We start from the raw sequence: 17,471 nt of genomic DNA, 5'->3' as shown, positions 1-17,471 counted from the left end.
GCACACGGGAGAGCTCGGAAGGGAAGAAGCACTGTTTTACTTTTTCAAAGCAGAATTGGCTGGAATTGAGATCGGACGCCATGTCGCGTTTGGAGAGCCCCTGATGTGCCTAAACAGTGGAAACCCCCAATTCTAACTGAAACCCTAACCCTAACACACTCCTAACCCTAATCCCAGCCATAACCCTAGCCACACCCCTAACCCTGACGCACCCCTAATCCTAATCCCAACTGTAAATGTAACCCTAACTTTAGCCCCAACCCTAATTTTAGCCCCAACCCTAACTTTGGCCCCAACCCTAGCCCTAACCCTAATGGGAAAATGGAAATAAATACATTTTTTAATTTTTTTTTATGTTTCCCTATCTAAGGGGGTGATGAAGGGGGGTTTGCTTTACTTTTATAGCGGGATTTTTAGCGGATTTTTATGATTGGCAGCCGTCACACACTAAAAGACGATTTTTATTGCAAAAAATATTTTTGGCGTTACCACATTTTGAGACCTAGAATTTTTCCATATTTTGGTCCACAGAGTCATGTGAGGTCTTGTTTTTTGCGGGACGAGTTGACATTTTTATTGGTAACATTTTCGGGCATGTGACATTTTTTGATCACTTTTTATTCATATTTTTGTGAGGCAGAATGACCAAAAACCAGCAATTCATGAATTTCTTTTGGGGAGGGGGGGTTTATACCATTCCGTGTTTGGTAAAATTGATAAAGCAGTTTTATTCTTTGGGTCACTACGATTACAGCGATATCTCATTTATATCATTTTTTTATGTTTTGGCGCTTTTTATACGATAAAAACTATTTTATAGAAAAAATAATAATTTTTGCATCGCTTTATTCTGAGGACTGTAACATTTTTATTTTTTCGCTGATGATGCTGTATGGCGGCTCGTTTTTTGCGGGACAAGATGATGTTTTCAGCAGTACCATGCTTATTTATATCCGTCTTTTTGATCGCGTGTTATTCCACTTTTTGTTCGGTGGTATGATAAAGCGTTGTTTTTTTCCCTCGTTTTTTTTTATTTACAGTGTAAAAACTAGTGGGACAGTTTTATAGGTTGGGTCGTTACAGACGCGGCGATACTAAATATGTGTACTTTTATTGTTTTTTTTTATTATTATTTAGATAAAGAAATGTATTTATAGAAATAATTTTTTTTTCTTTATTTAGGATTTTTTTTTTATTTTTTTTTTTTTACACACCTAAAAAAATTTTTTTTTACTTTGTCCCAGGGGGACATCACTGTATAGTGACAGATCACTGATCTGACACTTTGCGGAGCACTTAGTTACCAGAGCCTGCTGTGGACCCGGAAGTACTCCCTGCAGGACCCGGAAGTAGCCCCCCAGCCATTTTGGATCCGGGACCTGCAGGGAGGAGGCGCTCGGTACAAGGTGAGCACATCGCCTTGTACCGAGCATCTCAGGGAAGCCCGCAGGGAGCCCCCTCCCTGCGCGATGCTTCCCTATACCGTCGGTACACTGCGATCATGGTTGATCGCGGTGTGCCGGGGGTTAATGTGCCGGGAGCGGTCCGTGACTGCTCCTGGCACATAGTGCCGGATGTCAGCTGCGATAATCAGCTGACACCCGGCCGCGATGGACGGAATAGTACGTCCAATGTCAGAAAGGGGTTTAATAGGGTTTATGCTGATGACTTAAATTAATTTCAGGCCTCAAAACCGTTATATGTCCATTTTGTAAGGTTGCGTGAAAAAAACGCATTACGGATGCCATACGGATTACATACGGAGGATGACATGCGTAAAATACGCAGCCACATCCTGCCTAGAGATTACATACGAATCACTGTTTAGGGATCATTTCTGCATATTACGCCTGTAAAAAATGGATCGTATTTCCCTACGCTGAGTGTGACCCCGGCCTTAGGCTGAGAGCTCATTTTACTTACATCTTAAAAACCTCTGAATCAGAACTTTTCTCACCGTTGAATCTGCATAAACTCTTAGTGTTGCTATTATCCACTCTCATCTTGACTACTGCAACTCTGTAATGATAGGTTTCTAGCCACACTTTCTCCACTCAAATCCATACTGAATGCTACAGGTAGGTTCCTATTTCTGTCCAACTGCTACACTGATGCCTCCACACTGTGCCAGTCATTACACTAGTTGCTGATCTGCAACATAGTACAATATAAACGTATCACACTCACCCACAAAGGGCTCCACAGTGCTGCATAGTCCTACATCTCATCTGTCTGCCACCTACACATCCTATCCACAGTGCTGCACCACCCTACATCTCATCTGTCTACCATCTACCGATCCTCTCCAGTGCTGCACCGCCCTACATCTTATCTGTCTACCACCTACCGATCCTCTCCACAGTGCTACACCACCTTACATTATCTGCACATCTGTCTACCACCTTACCTGTTTCTCCACAGTGCTGTACCATCCTACATCTCATCTGTCTGCCACCTACCCATCCTCTCCGCGGTGCTGCACCACCCCACATCTCATCTCTGTCTACTACCTACCTGTTCTCTCCGCAGTGCTACACCGCTGTACAACTCATCTCTATTATCCTACCTGTTCTCTTCAATCATAATCCGTTCCACCTCTGTCTCCAAGACTTTTCTCATGCTGTGCCAGTTTTCTTGAATGTACTACCCCAGATTTGATTAGTATCTAGCTCCCATATTTTTCAGCTTTAAAAACATCTCTTTCGAACAGATCGATCACCTCACTTCACTAATAAAATTATTCTTTATTTCTCCAGTCACCTTCCACGACAGAAGTATAGGAGGATGTCTCCCTGCCCTAATATGGGACAGGAAACAAAGAGGTTAAATACCCCTCCCCTTCCTGCAACCACCAGTGTTTTTATGGGGCATGAAGAGGTTTCTGATAGTGCTGCTGTGGCCGGCGATCGGGAGCGCTGTTACCTTCATGTGCCGGGCAGTCGAGGTTGGGGGCTCCGCTCTCCTCCGGTGACTGCTCCCATCTCCGCGTCCACAGCGTGACTTGGGACCATCTATCCCGCCCTTCCTGTGCCTCTTCGTGGGGTAAAGCAGGGCGGTGAAGTGCACCGGGGTCCTCCTGTAAGCTCCCCGGCTTTCTCCTCCCTGCTGCCGGAGGCCACACGCGTGAACCGGAAGTGACGCTTCCGAACATCCGGTGTCGTCCCTGTGCATTCCACCCTGGAGCGCACGCGCCGGCCGGCGTCTGGCCCCAGCAGCAGCCATGACCGGCGTTTCTACGGACCCTAGGGAGAAGGAGGAGCACTAAATCTCGCTGGCGACCTCGATACTATATATTCCTGGTCGGGGAAAAGCCTCCAGGTAAGAGGCTTGTCTAGGTCCCTCTGTGACTGGTGACTGACTGACCGTATGGACAGCGACAAACCCCTGCACTCTGCTTCTGCAGAGCCTAGCGTTCACCCTCCTACTGTAAGTAGTGGATGAGGTCCCTTGCTGTCCAGATAATTATAAAGTGACTTAGTTCACCTTTCTCTCTCTTTTTAGGCTATGTGCACACGTTCAGGATTTCTTGCAGAAATTTCCTGAGAAAAACCTGAAATTTTCTGCAAGAAATCTGCATGCGTTTTTTTGCGCGTTTTTACCGCATTTTTGGTGTTTTTTTTTTTTGGCAGATTTTTCCGGACATTTCCCAATACATTATATAGTGGGAAATCCGCAAAATTAATGAACATGCTGCCTTTTTTACCGCGATGCATTTTTTTCACAGAAAAAAGCGCATCATGTGCACAAAAATTGCAGAATTCATTCTAAATGATGGGTTGCATAATGTATGCTGTTTTTTTACAGTTTTAAAGCATTTTTATAGCGAAAAACTGCGAAAAATCAGCAACGTGTGCACACAGCCTTAGGGAGACCAGGTCCTTGCCCCTAAAAAGGATAAGATGCCCAGCTGCAAGTGTGGTGCATGTGTGTCCAAGCTTCCCTCTTATAAGAAAAAGCTGTGCCAACCATGCACGGATGAAGTGCTGCGTAATGAACAGCCCTCTCTTCTGGACAGCATCAGAACCCTCATCAGACAGGAGGTTCAGTCCTCTATGGTGGCCCTTTCCCAGACCCCGACACCACAGCCCCCTCCTCCTAAGAAGAGGAAAATGGCTCCTGTGGATTCTGACTCTGGCGAGATCCGTACCTCGGGTTCGGAGGACATTTGGAAGAATGAGGGTTCCACTTCCACCCCCAGACGAGGTAATAAAAAATATCTTTTCTCTGACGCCCATGGTGGCACCACGGAGAAAGGGGATCCGCCCACCAAGGACAGGAAACCTACAGATAAAAAGGCGGTACCTCAGAAGACGACGTCGTCGTGGGATTGCGGGGCCAATCAGATCGATTCAGGCAGTGGGGGTCCCCCTGCCTCGGCTGGTGTGGTGACACGAAGCGCCACCGCTGGGGCTAGTGGGCCTCTAGGGTTCGCGAAGAGAGGTGGCAAGGAATCACGGCCATTTCTCTAGGTAAGAGCAGCAGCAGTATCCAAGGGGAGTCCCTCTATGGATGGGGGCTAGCACACTGCCTCCCCCAGCGTCAGTCTGCGGGCTGAAGCTCCCGGGGGTTCCGGGATCCAGCAAACGTGGCACCGCCATCTTGGATGGCATTTTCCGTCTGCACATGGGCGAGATTGGATGAGATTTCGCGCGGCCAAATCGATTCACTGCGCATGCGCGGGATAAAAGAACGCGATTGTCGTTCACTGTGCATGCGCGAGATTAAGAACATGATTTTGCGAAGGGCGACTCACTGCGCACTCCCAGGCATGCAAAATGGCACAATCCACCGCTATTTAACAGGAGCACCCCTGGGCGCAAAAGCTTCTGATGGAGATTGACCAGCATGCGCCGGCCATGAGCGACCTAGAGCAGGCATCTCCCCTATCCAGGTCATCTCCACAGCCACAGCAGCAGAAGAGACGACCCCAGAAAGGACACCAGGATGCTACCGGTAAAGGACGCTCTGGATCGCTGCATAGCAAGGAGTCCAATACAGCGTCCGGCACAAGGGATAAACTGATGAGACACAGATCATCCCCAACCGGTATTTATGGGTCCATAAGGTGGTAAGTGATCTCCGTGAAAGTTAGTGATAGTAAAGGCCTATGTTTGTCTTTTCTTGCTATAAGGGAAGAAAAGCACAGGCAAAACTAAGCATAAGACATGTGCTCTGTGTAGAGAGGATCTTCCATCCACGTGGGAGAAAAGACTTTGCAGTGTATGCATACAACAGACAGTGCCTGAAGGGCTTTCTGGGTTCGCAGCAGACCTTAAAAACCTGATCAGAGACCAGGTAGAAGATATTTTTAAATCCCTTAGAGGGGAGAGTCCAGCGATTCGGGAGAAGATGTGGATTCGGATACGTCTAATTCCTCCTCCTCATCATCTTCCTCTGGAGGTCGTACTTGCTTTGCTCTAGAGGAGACGGACAGTTGTTGTGAATTCAGCTTTTGGGCTCCCTCCGGTGGTTGTAGAGGGTAATGCAGTTGTTCCTGGACTGCAGGATTGGACAGGTGTATCTACTAATTGCAAAACTGACTGGGGTATATAGCTTTGCAGGACTCTTTAGTCCCTGCCAGTTGTCCATTGTTTTTGGAGGATTCCCTTCCCTGCTGGTCTCTCCAGTTTGCTGTGCTTTTCTACAAAGATAAGTCCTGGCTTTGTTTTTGCTGTCAACCTGCTGTGGACAGCTCTGTGCATTTTCATGTTTTTGTTTTGTCCAGCTTTGTCTGTGAAGGATTTTTTGCAGCCAAGCTGTGTCTCTGGAGATGCAGATATACCCCCCATGTCTTTAGTCAGATGTGGTGTTTAGTATTTTCTTTGGTGGATATTTTCTAGTGTTTTTATACTGACCGCATAGTACTCTGTTCTTTTCTTTCTTTTTAGCTAGTGTTGCCTCCTATGCTAAAATCTGATTTCATATCTGAGTATAGCAAATAGATTAATGGCTGCACTCAAAATTAATCTGTGCTAGAGCAAGGAAATGTGCAATACATGAAATGGGAATAGCATAATGGCTTGTGAAATATATGAAAAAACACATGAGATTCTTAGCACAAGATTTGGCCAAAAGTTGTGAGCCCATCCACCAATCGTCAAGGTAATCTCAGAACGGATGGGTACCTGAGCTGACTGCCTAGTGTTCCTATATAAGCAGGCTTTACCACGTTATTAGCCATAGGTAAGTGTTCACACTAGGCAGTCAGCTCAGGTACCCATCCGTTCTGAGATTACCTTGACGATTGGTGGATGGGCTCACAACTTTTGGCCAAATCTTGTGCTAAGAATCTCATGTGTTTTTTCATATATTTTTCATATATTTCACAAGCCATTATGCTATTCCCATTTCATGTATTGCACATTTCCTTGCTCTAGCACAGATTAATTTTGAGTGCAGCCATTAATCTATTTGCTATATGACTTTTTTTTGGTTATGCACCAGTTCAGATTAGATTGCTGTTCAGTCAGTTTTTCTATAACTACTATGTACTATTTTTTCTGACTTGAACGCCCCGCCCTTCACCTTGCTGTGATTTTAATGACATCCTAACACAGTTGGTTCTGAGCTTCCTATATAAGCAGGCTTTACCACGTTATTAGCCATAGGTAAGTGTTCACACTAGGCAGTCAGCTCAGGTACCCATCCGATCTGAGATTACCTTGACGATTGGTGGATGGGCTCACAACTTTTGGCCAAATCTTGTGCTAAGAATCTCATGTGTTTTTTCATATATTTCACAAGCCATTATGCTATTCCCATTTCATGTATTGCACATTTCCTTCCTCTAGCACAGATTAATTTTGAGTGCAGCCATTAATCTATTTGCTATATTACTTTTTTTTGGTTATGCACCAGTTCAGATTAGATTGCTGTTCAGTCAGTTTTTCTATATCTTCATATCTGAGTATGTTATTTCCCTCTCCTCTCACCGTCAGTATTTGTGGGGGGGCTATCCTTTGGGGATTTTCTCTGAGGCAAGATAGGTTTCCTGTTTCTGTCTTTAGGGGAAGTTAGTTCTGAGGCTGTGCCGAGGGGTCTAGGGAGGGTTGGGTACCCCCCACGGCTACTTCTAGTTACGCTGCTAGGTTCAGGGTTTGCGGTCAGTACAGGGACCACCTTCTCCAGAGTCCGTCTCATGCTGCTCCTAGGCCACCAGATCATAACAGTACAACTGGCCAATAATGAGTTAAATGCATCTCAGAAGATGGGAAGGAAGCTCTTGAGCCATTTTTTTTTCTCCAGTCTATTCTGTGTTCTCTTCCCTCTTAATCTCTGGGTGGCTACAGAATCTAGTAATAACATGAATGTTCAGGAGTTAGTTTCTCGGGTGGATCAGCTTGCTGCTAGGGTACAGGGTATTTCAGATTATATTGTTCAGACTCCTGCCTTAGAACCTGTTGTGAATTCTGTGGCTGAGTTCACTTCTGTGGTCACAAGTGGTATTGCAGTCTCTGGGCTTCCTCCCTCAGGTGTTTTGGTGAGCTCGTTGGCTGCCTTGCTATTTAGCTCCACCTGAGTCTGTCTTCCTTGCTCCTTGTCAATGTTCCAGTGTTGGATCTGAGCTACTGCATCTTTCCTTGGGCCTGCTGCTCTGCTAGATAAGTGCTTCTAGTTTGTTTTCTGTTTTTTCTGTCCAGCTTGCTATTAACTTTTGCTGGAAGCTCTGAGAAGCAAAGGGGTGCACCGCCGTGCTGTTAGTTCGGCACGGTGGGTCTTTTTGCCCCTTTGCGTGGTTTTCGTTTTAGGGTTTTTGTAGACTGCATAGTTCTCTTTGCTATCCTCACTCTGTCTAGAATATCGGGCCTCACTTTGCTGAATCTATTTCATTCCTACGTTTGTCTTTTCATCTTGCTAACAGTCATTATATGTGGGGGGCTGCCTATTCCTTTGGGGTATTTCTCTGAGGTAAGTCAGGCTTGTATTTCTATCTTCAGGCTAGTCAGCTCCTCAGGCAGTGCCGAGTTGCATAGGTAGTGATAGGCGCAATCCACTGCTGCTTATAGTTGTGTGAGGATAGATCAGGTACTGCGGTCTACAGAGATTCCACGTCTCAGAGCTCGTCCTATTGTTTTTGGTTATTGCCAGATCTCTGTATGTGCGCTGATTACTGCACGCTGTGTTGCCTGATTGCCAGCCATAACAGTACAAGGAGCCCCGCCAATGATTCCCAATAGAGGGAAAAAAGAAATCCTGACATCATTTTTTTTTTCTTAGCTCTGTCTTCAGTCTTTTTTTTCCCCTAGACATTAGAGTGCTTCAGGACACAGCTGTGGACATGGATATTCAGGCTCTGTGCTCCTCAATGGATAATCTCGTTGTAAATGTACAAAAGATTCAAGATACTATTGATCAGAAATCGATGCTAGAACCAAGAATTCCGATTCCTGATTTGTTTTTTGGTGACAGAACTAAGTTCCTGAGCTTCAGAAATAATTGTAAGCTATTTTTGGCCTTGAAACCTCATTCTTCTGGTAATCCTATTCAACAGGTTTTGATTATTATTTCTTTTTTGCGCGGCGACCCACAGGACTGGGCGTTTTCTCTTGCACCAGGAGATTCTGCATTGAGTAATGTTGATGCATTTTTCCAGGCGCTGGGATTGCTTTACGATGAGCCTAATTCAGTGGATCAGGCTGAGAAAAATCTGCTGGCTTTATGCCAGGGTCAGGATGATGTAGAAGTATATTGTCAGAAATTTAGGAAGTGGTCAGTACTCACTCTGTGGAATGAATCTGCACTAGCGGCTTTGTTCAGAAAGGGTCTCTCTGAAGCTCTTAAGGATGTAATGGTGGGATTTCCTATGCCTGCTGGTTTGAATGAGTCTATGTCCTTGGCCATTCAGATCGGTCGTCGCTTGCGCGAGCGTAAATCTGTGCACCATCTGGCGGTATTGTCTGAGAGTAAACCTGAGCCTATGCAGTGCGACAGGACTATGACTAAAGTAGAACGGCAAGAACACAGACGTCTGAACAGACTGTGTTTCTACTGTGGTGATTCCACTCATGCTATTTCTAATTGTCCTAAACGCACTAGGCGGTTCGATAGCTCTGCCGTTATTGGTACTGTACAGTCCAAATTCCTTTTGTCCATTACCTTAATGTGCTCTTTGTCATCGTATTCTGTCATGGCGTTTGTGGATTCAGGCGCTGCCCTGAATCTGATGGATTTGGATTATGCTAAACGTTGTGGATTTTTCTTGGAGCCTTTGCGGTGTCCTATTCCGTTGAGAGGAATTGATGCTACACCTTTGGCCAAGAATAAGCCTCAGTACTGGGCCCAGCTGACCATGTGCATGGCTCCTGCACATCAGGAAGTTATTCGCTTTCTGGTACTGCATAATTTGCATGATGTGGTCGTGTTGGGGTTGCCATGGCTACAAACCCATAATCCAGTATTGGATTGGAACTCTATGTCGGTAACCAGCTGGGGTTGTCAGGGAGTACATGGTGATGTTCCATTTTTGTCTATTTCGTCACCACTGGGAGCAGGGTTCTTTTTTGTAGCCAAGAAGGATGGTTCGCTATGACCGTGTATTGATTACCGCCTTCTTAATAAGATCACTGTTAAGTTTCAGTATCCCTTGCCATTGATTTCTGACTTGTTTGCTCGGATTAAGGGGGCTAGTTGGTTCACTAAGATTGATCTTCGTGGTGCGTATAATCTGGTGAGAATCAGGCAAGGAGATGAATGGAAAACGGCATTTAATACGCCCGAGGGTCATTTTGAGTATCTGGTGATGCCGTTCGGACTTGCCAATGCTCCATCTGTTTTTCAGTCTTTTATGCATGACATCTTCCGTGAGTATCTGGATAAATTCCTGATTGTTTACTTGGATGACATTTTGATCTTCTCAGATGATTGGGAGTCTCATGTGAAGCAGGTCAGAATGGTTTTTCAGGTCCTGCGTGCTAATTCCTTGTTCGTGAAGGGATCAAAGTGTCTCTTCGGTGTGCAGAAAGTTTCATTTTTGGGGTTCATCTTTTCCCCTTCTACTATCGAGATGGATCCGGTTAAGGTTCAGGCCATCCAGGATTGGACTCAGCCGACATCTCTAAAAAGTCTGCAGAAATTCCTGGGCTTTGCTAATTTTTATCGTCGCTTCATCTGTAATTTTTCTAGCATTGCCAGACCATTGACCGATTTGACCAAGAAGGGTGCTGATTTGGTTAATTGGTCTTCTGCTGCCGTGGAAGCTTTTCAGGAGTTGAAGCGTCGTTTTTGCTGTGCCCCTGTGTTGTGTCAACCTGATGTTTCTCTTCCGTTCCAGGTCAAGGTTGATGCTTCTGAGATTGGTGCAGGGGCGGTTTTGTCACAGAGAGGTTCTGGTTGCTCAGTGTTCAAACCATGTGCTTTCTTTTCCAGGAAATTTTCTGCTGCTGAGCGTAATTATGATGTGGGCAACCGAGAGTTGCTGGCCATGAAGTGGGCATTCGAGGAGTGGCGTCATTGGCTTGAGGGTGCTAAGCATCGCGTGGTGGTATTGACTGATCATAAGAACCTTACTTATCTTGAGTCTGCCAAGCGCTTGAATCCTAGACAGGCCCGTTGGTCGTTATTTTTTGCTCGTTTTGATTTTGTGATTTCATACCTTCCGGGCTCTAAAAATGTGAAGGCGGATGCTCTGTCTAGGAGTTTTGTGCCCGACTCTCCGGGGTTATCTGAGCCGGCGAGTATCCTCAAGGAAGGAGTCATTGTGTCTGCCATCTCCCCTGATTTGCGGAGAGTGTTGCAGAAATTTCAGGCTAATAAACCTGATCGTTGTCCGGCCGAGAAACTGTTCGTCCCTGATAGGTGGACTAGTAAAGTTATCTCTGAACTTCATTGTTCGGTGCTGGCCGGTCATCCAGGAATCTTTGGTACCAGGGAGTTGGTTGCTAGATCCTTCTGGTGGCCATCTCTGTCACGGGATGTGCGTGCTTTTGTGCAGTCCTGTGGAATTTGTGCTAGGGCTAAGCCCTGCTGTTCACGTGCCAGTGGGTTGCTTTTGCCCTTGCCGGTCCCGAAGAGGCCTTGGACACATATTTCGATGGATTTCATTTCTGACCTTCCCGTTTCTCAAAAAATGTCGGTCATTTGGGTGGTCTGTGATCGCTTTTCTAAAATGGTCCATCTGGTGCCCTTGGTTAAATTGCCTTCCTCCTCTGATTTGGTGCCTTTGTTCTTCCAGCATGTGGTTCGTTTACATGGCATTCCTGAGAATATTGTTTCTGACAGAGGTTCCCAGTTTGTCTCGAGGTTCTGGCGAGCCTTTTGTGGTAGGATGGGCATTGACCTATCTTTCTCCTCGGCCTTCCATCCTCAGACTAATGGCCAGACCGAACGAACCAATCAGACCTTGGAAACATATCTGAGATGTTTTGTTTCCGCTGACCAGGATGATTGGGTGTCATTTTTGCCGTTGGCTGAGTTCGCCCTTAATAATCGGGCCAGCTCGGCTACCTTGGTCTCTCCATTTTTCTGCAATTCTGGGTTCCATCCTCGTTTCTCTTCAGGACAGGTTGAGTCTTCGGACTGTCCTGGTGTGGATTCTGTGGTGGACAGGTTGCAGCAGATCTGGACTCAGGTAGTGGACAATTTGACCTTGTCCCAGGAGAAGGCTCAGCTTTTCGCTAATCGCAGACGCCGTGTGGGACCCCGACTTCGTGTTGGGGATCTGGTTTGGTTATCTTCTCGTCATATTCCTATGAAGGTTTCCTCTCCTAAATTTAAACCTCGTTTTATTGGTCCGTATAGGATTTCTGAGATTCTCAATCCGGTGTCTTTTCGTCTGACCCTCCCAGACTCCTTTTCCATACATAATGTATTCCATAGGTCGTTGTTGAGGAGATACGTGGCACCTATGGTTCCATCTGTGGAGCCTCCTGCCCCTGTTTTGGTGGAGGGGGAATTGGAGTATATTGTGGAGAAGATTTTGGATTCTCGTGTCTCTAGACGGAAACTCCAGTATCTGGTCAAATGGAAGGGTTATGCTCAGGAAGATAATTCCTGGGTTTTTGCCTCTGATGTCCATGCCCCAGATCTTGTTCGTGCCTTTCATGTGGCTCATCCTGGTCGGCCTGGGGGTTCTGGTGAGGGTTCAGTGACCCCTCCTCAAGGGGGGGGTACTGTTGTGAATTCTGTGGCTGAGTTCACTTCTGTGGTCACAAGTGGTATTGCAGTCTCTGGGCTTCCTCCCTCAGGTGTTTTGGTGAGCTCGTTGGCTGCCTTGCTATTTAGCTCCACCTGAGTCTGTCTTCCTTGCTCCTTGTCAATGTTCCAGTGTTGGATCTGAGCTACTGCATCTTTCCTTGGGCCTGCTGCTCTGCTAGATAAGTGCTTCTAGTTTGTTTTCTGTTTTTTTTCTGTCCAGCTTGCTATTAACTTTTGCTGGAAGCTCTGAGAAACAAAGGGGTGCACCGCCGTGCTGTTAGTTCGGCACGGTGGGTCTTTTTGCCCCTTTGCGTGGTTTTCGTTTTAGGGTTTTTGTAGACTGCATAGTTCTCTTTGCTATTTTCACTCTGTCTAGAATATCGGGCCTCACTTTGCTGAATCTATTTCATTCCTACGTTTGTCTTTTCATCTTGCTAACAGTCATTATATGTGGGGGGCTGCCTATTCCTTTGGGGTATTTCTCTGAGGTAAGTCAGGCTTGTATTTCTATCTTCAGGCTAGTCAGCTCCTCAGGCAGTGCCGAGTTGCATAGGTAGTGATAGGCGCAATCCACTGCTGCTTATAGTTGTGTGAGGATAGATCAGGTACTGCGGTCTACAGAGATTCCACGTCTCAGAGCTCGTCCTATTGTTTTTGGTTATTGCCAGATCTCTGTATGTGCGCTGATTACTGCACGCTGTGTTGCCTGATTGCCAGCCATAACAAGAACCTAAGATTCCCACTCCTGATTTATTCTTTGGTGACAGATCCAAATTTTTGAGTTTCAAAAATAACTGTAAACTGTTTTTTTGCATTAAGACCCCGGTTTTCTGGTGATCCTATTCAGCAGCTTAAAATCATCATATCTCTGCTGCGTGGTGATCCACAGGATTGGGCATTTTCCCTGGAAACTAGCAATCCTGCTTTGCTTGATGTTGATTCTTTCTTTCAGGCATTGGGGTTGTTGTATGATGAGCCTAATTCTGTGGATCAGGCTGAGAAAATCTTGTTGGCCCTGTGTCAAGGTCAAGAAGCGGCAGAATCGTATTGCCAGAAATTTAGAAAATGGTCTGTACTGACTAAATGGAATGAGGATGCCTTGGGGGCAATTTTCAGAAAGGGTCTTTCTGAATCCGTTAAAGATGTTATGGTGGGGTTCCCCACGCCTGCTGGTCTGAGTGATTCTATGTCTCTGGCCATCCAGATTGATCGGCGCTTGCGCGAGCGCAGAGTTGTGCACACTGTGGCATTGTCCTCTGAGCGGAGCCCTGAGCCTATGCAGTGTGATAGGATTTTGTCTAGAGCTGAACGTCAAAGATTCAGGCGTCAGAATAGGTTGTGTTTTTACTGCGGCGATTCTGCTCATGTTATTTTTGATTGCCCTAAGCGTACAAAGAGAATCGCTGGTTCTGTTACCATCAGTACTATATAACCTAAATTTCTGTTATCTGTGACCTTGATCTGCTCATTATCATCATTTTCTGTCATGGCATTTGTGGATTCAGGCGCCGCTCTGAACTTAATGGACTTAGAATTTGCCAGACGTTGTGGTTTCCCCTTGCAGCCTTTGCAGAACCCTATTCCTTTGAGGGGCATTGATGCTACACCGTTGGCTAAAAATAAACCTCAGTTTTGGACGCAGCTGACCATGCGCATGACGCCAGCCCATCAGGAAGATTGTCGTTTTCTGGTGTTGCATAATTTGCATGATGATATTGTGCTGGGTTTTCCATGGTTGCAGCTACATAATCCGGTGTTAGATTGGAAATCCATGTCTGTGACTAGTTGGGGTTGTCAGGGGGTTCATGATCATGTTCCTTTGATGTCAATTTCCTCTTCCCCCTCTTCTGAAATTCCTGAGTTTTTGTCAGACTTCCAGGATGTATTCGATGAGCCCAAATCCAGTTCCCTTCCACCGCATAGGGACTGTGATTGTGCTATTGACTTGATTCCAGGTTGTAAGTTCCCTAAGGGCCGACTTTTCAACCTGTCTGTGCCAGAACATACCGCCATGTGGAGCTATATTAAGGAGTCTTTGGAGAAGGGGCATATTCGGCCATCTTCTTCACCGTTGGGAGCGGGGTTCTTTTTTGTTGCCAAGAAGGATGGCTCCTTGAGACCCTGTATTGATTATCACCTCTTGAATAAAATCACGGTCAAATTTCAATACCCTTTGCCCTTGCTTACTGATTTGTTTGCTAGGATTAAGGGGGCTAGCTGGTTTACTAAGATTGACCTTCGAGGGGCATATAATCTTATTTGTATTAAGCAGGGTGACGAATGGAAAACTGCATTTAATACGCCCAAAGGCCATTTTGAATACCTTGTGATGCCATTCGGACTCTCTAATGCCCCATCTGTGTTCTAATCCTTCATGCATGATATCTTTCGGAGTTATCTTGATAAATTCATGGTTGTATATTTGGATGATATTTTGATTTTTTCCAATGATTGGGAGTCTCATGTGAAACAGGTCAGGATGGTATTTCAGATCCTCCGTAATAATGCTTTATTTGTGAAGGGGTCAAAGTGCCTCTTTGGAGTGCAGAAGGTTTCTTTTTTTGGTTTCATTTTTTCTCCCTCATCTATAGAAATGGATCCGGTTAAGGTTCAGGCCATTCATGATTGGATTCAGCCCACATCTGTGAAGAGCCTTCAGAAATTCTTGGGCTTTGCTAATTTTTATCGTCGTTTCATTGCCAACTTCTCCAGTGTGGTTAAACCTCTGACCGATTTGGCAAAGAAAGGCGCTGATGTGACGAATTGGTCCTCCGTGGCTGTTTCTGCCATACAGGAGCTTAAACGCCGATTTACTTCTGCCCCTGTGTTGCGTCAGCCAGATGTTTCTCTTCCACTTCAGGTTGAGGTTGACGCGTCTGAGATTGGGGCAGGGGCCGTTTTGTCTCAGAGGAATTCTGATGGTTCCTTGATGAAACCGTGTGCCTTCTTTTCTCGGAAGTTTTCGCCTGCGGAACGCAATTATGATGTCGGCAATCGGGAGTTGTTGGCTATGAAGTGGGCATTTGAGGAGTGGCGACATTGGCTTGAGGGGGCCAAGCACCGTATTGTGGTCTTGACCGATCATAAGAATCTGATTTACCTCGAGTCTGCCAAACGGCTGAATCCTAGACAGGCTCGATGGTCCCAGTTTTTCTCCCGTTTTGATTTTGTGGTCTCGTACATTCCTGGTACTAAGAATGTTAAGGCGGATGCCCTCTCTAGGAGTTTTTTTCCTGATTCCCCTGACGTTCTTGAGCCGGTCGGCATTCTGAAGGAAGGGGTGATTCTTTCTGCCATCTCCCCTGATTTACGACGGGTTCTTCAGGAATTTCAGGCTAATAAACCTGACCGCTGTCCAGTGGGGAAACTGTTTGTTCCTGATAGATGGACTAGTACAGTGATTTATGAGGTTCATTGTTCTGTGTTGGCTGGCCATCCTGGGATTTTTGGTACCAGAGATTTGGTTGGTAGGTCCTTTTGGTGGCCTTCTTTGTTGGGGGATGTGCGTTGTTTTGTGCAGTCCTGTGGGATTTGTGCGCGGGCTAAGCCTTGCTGTTCCCGCGCTAGTGGGTTGCTTTTGCCATTACCGGTCCCCGAGAGGCCCTGGACACATATTTCTATGGATTTTATTTCCGATCTTCCTGTTTCCCAAAGAATGTCGGTTATCTGGGTTGTCTGTGACCGATTTTCTAAGATGGTTCATTTGGTGCCTTTGCCTAAATTGCCTTCTTCTTCGGATTTGGTTCCGTTGTTTTTTCAGCATGTGGTACGTTTGCATGGTATTCCGGAGAATATTGTGTCCGACAGAGGTTCCCAGTTTGTTTCTAGGTTTTGGCGGGCCTTTTGTGCCAAGCTGGGCATTGATTTGTATTTTTCTTCTGCATTTCATCCTCAGACAAATGGCCAGACTGAGCGAACTAATCAGACCTTGGAGACCTATTTGAGATGCTTTGTGTCTGCTGATCAGGATGATTGGGTGACTTTTTTGCCATTGGCCGAGTTTGCCCTTAATAATCGGGCTAGTTCGGCTACTTTGGTTTCGCCTTTTTTTTTGTAATTTTGGTTTTCATCCTCGTTTTTCTTCTGGGCAGGTTGAGCCTTCTGACCTTCCTGGTGTGGATTCTGTGGTCGACAGGTTGCAGCAGATTTGGGCTCATGTGGTGGACAATTTGGTGCTGTCTCAGGAGGAGGCTCAACGTTTTGCTAACCGTCGTCGGTGTGTTGGTTCCCGGCTTCGGGTTGGGGATCTGGTTTGGTTATCTTCCCGTCATGTTCCTATGAAGGTTTCTTCCCCTAAGTTTAAGCCTTGATTTATTGGTCCTTATAGGATTTCTGAGATTATTAATCCGGTGTCCTTTCGCCTGGCGCTTCCGGCCTCTTTTGCTATTCATAATGTCTTCCATAGATCTTTGTTGCGGAAATATGTGGAGCCCGTTGTTCCCTCTGTTGATCCTCCGGCCCCTGTATTGGTCGATGGGGAGTTGGAATATGTTGTTGAAAAGATTTTGGATTCTCGTTTTTCGAGGCGGAAGCTTCAGTACCTTGTCAAATGGAAGGGTTATGGCCAGGAGGATAATTCTTCGGTTTCTGCCTCTGATGTCCATGCCGCTGATTTGGTTCGTACCTTTCATCGGGCTCATCCTGATCGGCCTGGGGGCTCTGGTGAGGGTTCGGTGACCCCTCCTCAAGGGGGGGGGGGGGTACTGTTGTGAATTCAGCTTTTGGGCTCCCTCCCGTGGTTGTAGAGGGTAATGCAGTTGTGCCTGGACTGCAGGATTGGACAGGTGTATCTACTAATTGCAAAACTGACGGGGGTATATAGCTTTGCAGGACTCTTTAGTCCCTGCCAGTTGTCCATTGTTTTTGGAGGATTCACTTCCCTGCTGCTCTCTCCAGTTTGCTGTGCTTTTCTACAAAGATAAGTCCTGGCTTTGTTTTTGCTGTCCACCTGCTGTGGACCTTATAGTTCTGTGCATATTCATGTTTTTGTCTTGTCCAGCTTTGTCTGTGAAGGATTTTTTGCAGCCAAGCTGTGTCTCTGGAGATGCAGATATAACACCCATGTCTTTAGTCAGATGTGGTGTTTAGTATTTTCTGTGGTGGATATTTTCTAGTGTTTTTATACTGACCGCATAGTACTCTGTTCTTTTCTTTCTTTTTAGCTAGTGTGGCCTCCTATGCTAAAATCTGATTTCATATCTGAGTATGTTATTTCCCTCTCCTCTCACAGTCAGTATTTGTGGGGGGCTATCTATCCTTTGGGGATTTTCTCTGAGGAAAGATAGGTTTCCTGTTTCTGTCTTTAGGGGAAGTTAGTTCTGAGGCTGTGCCGAGGGGTC

Source organism: Ranitomeya imitator, chromosome 5 (genome assembly GCF_032444005.1).
Source record: "Ranitomeya imitator isolate aRanImi1 chromosome 5, aRanImi1.pri, whole genome shotgun sequence".
Classification (NCBI taxonomy): domain Eukaryota; kingdom Metazoa; phylum Chordata; class Amphibia; order Anura; family Dendrobatidae; genus Ranitomeya; species Ranitomeya imitator.
Note: the sequence above shows the minus strand (reverse complement) of the source record.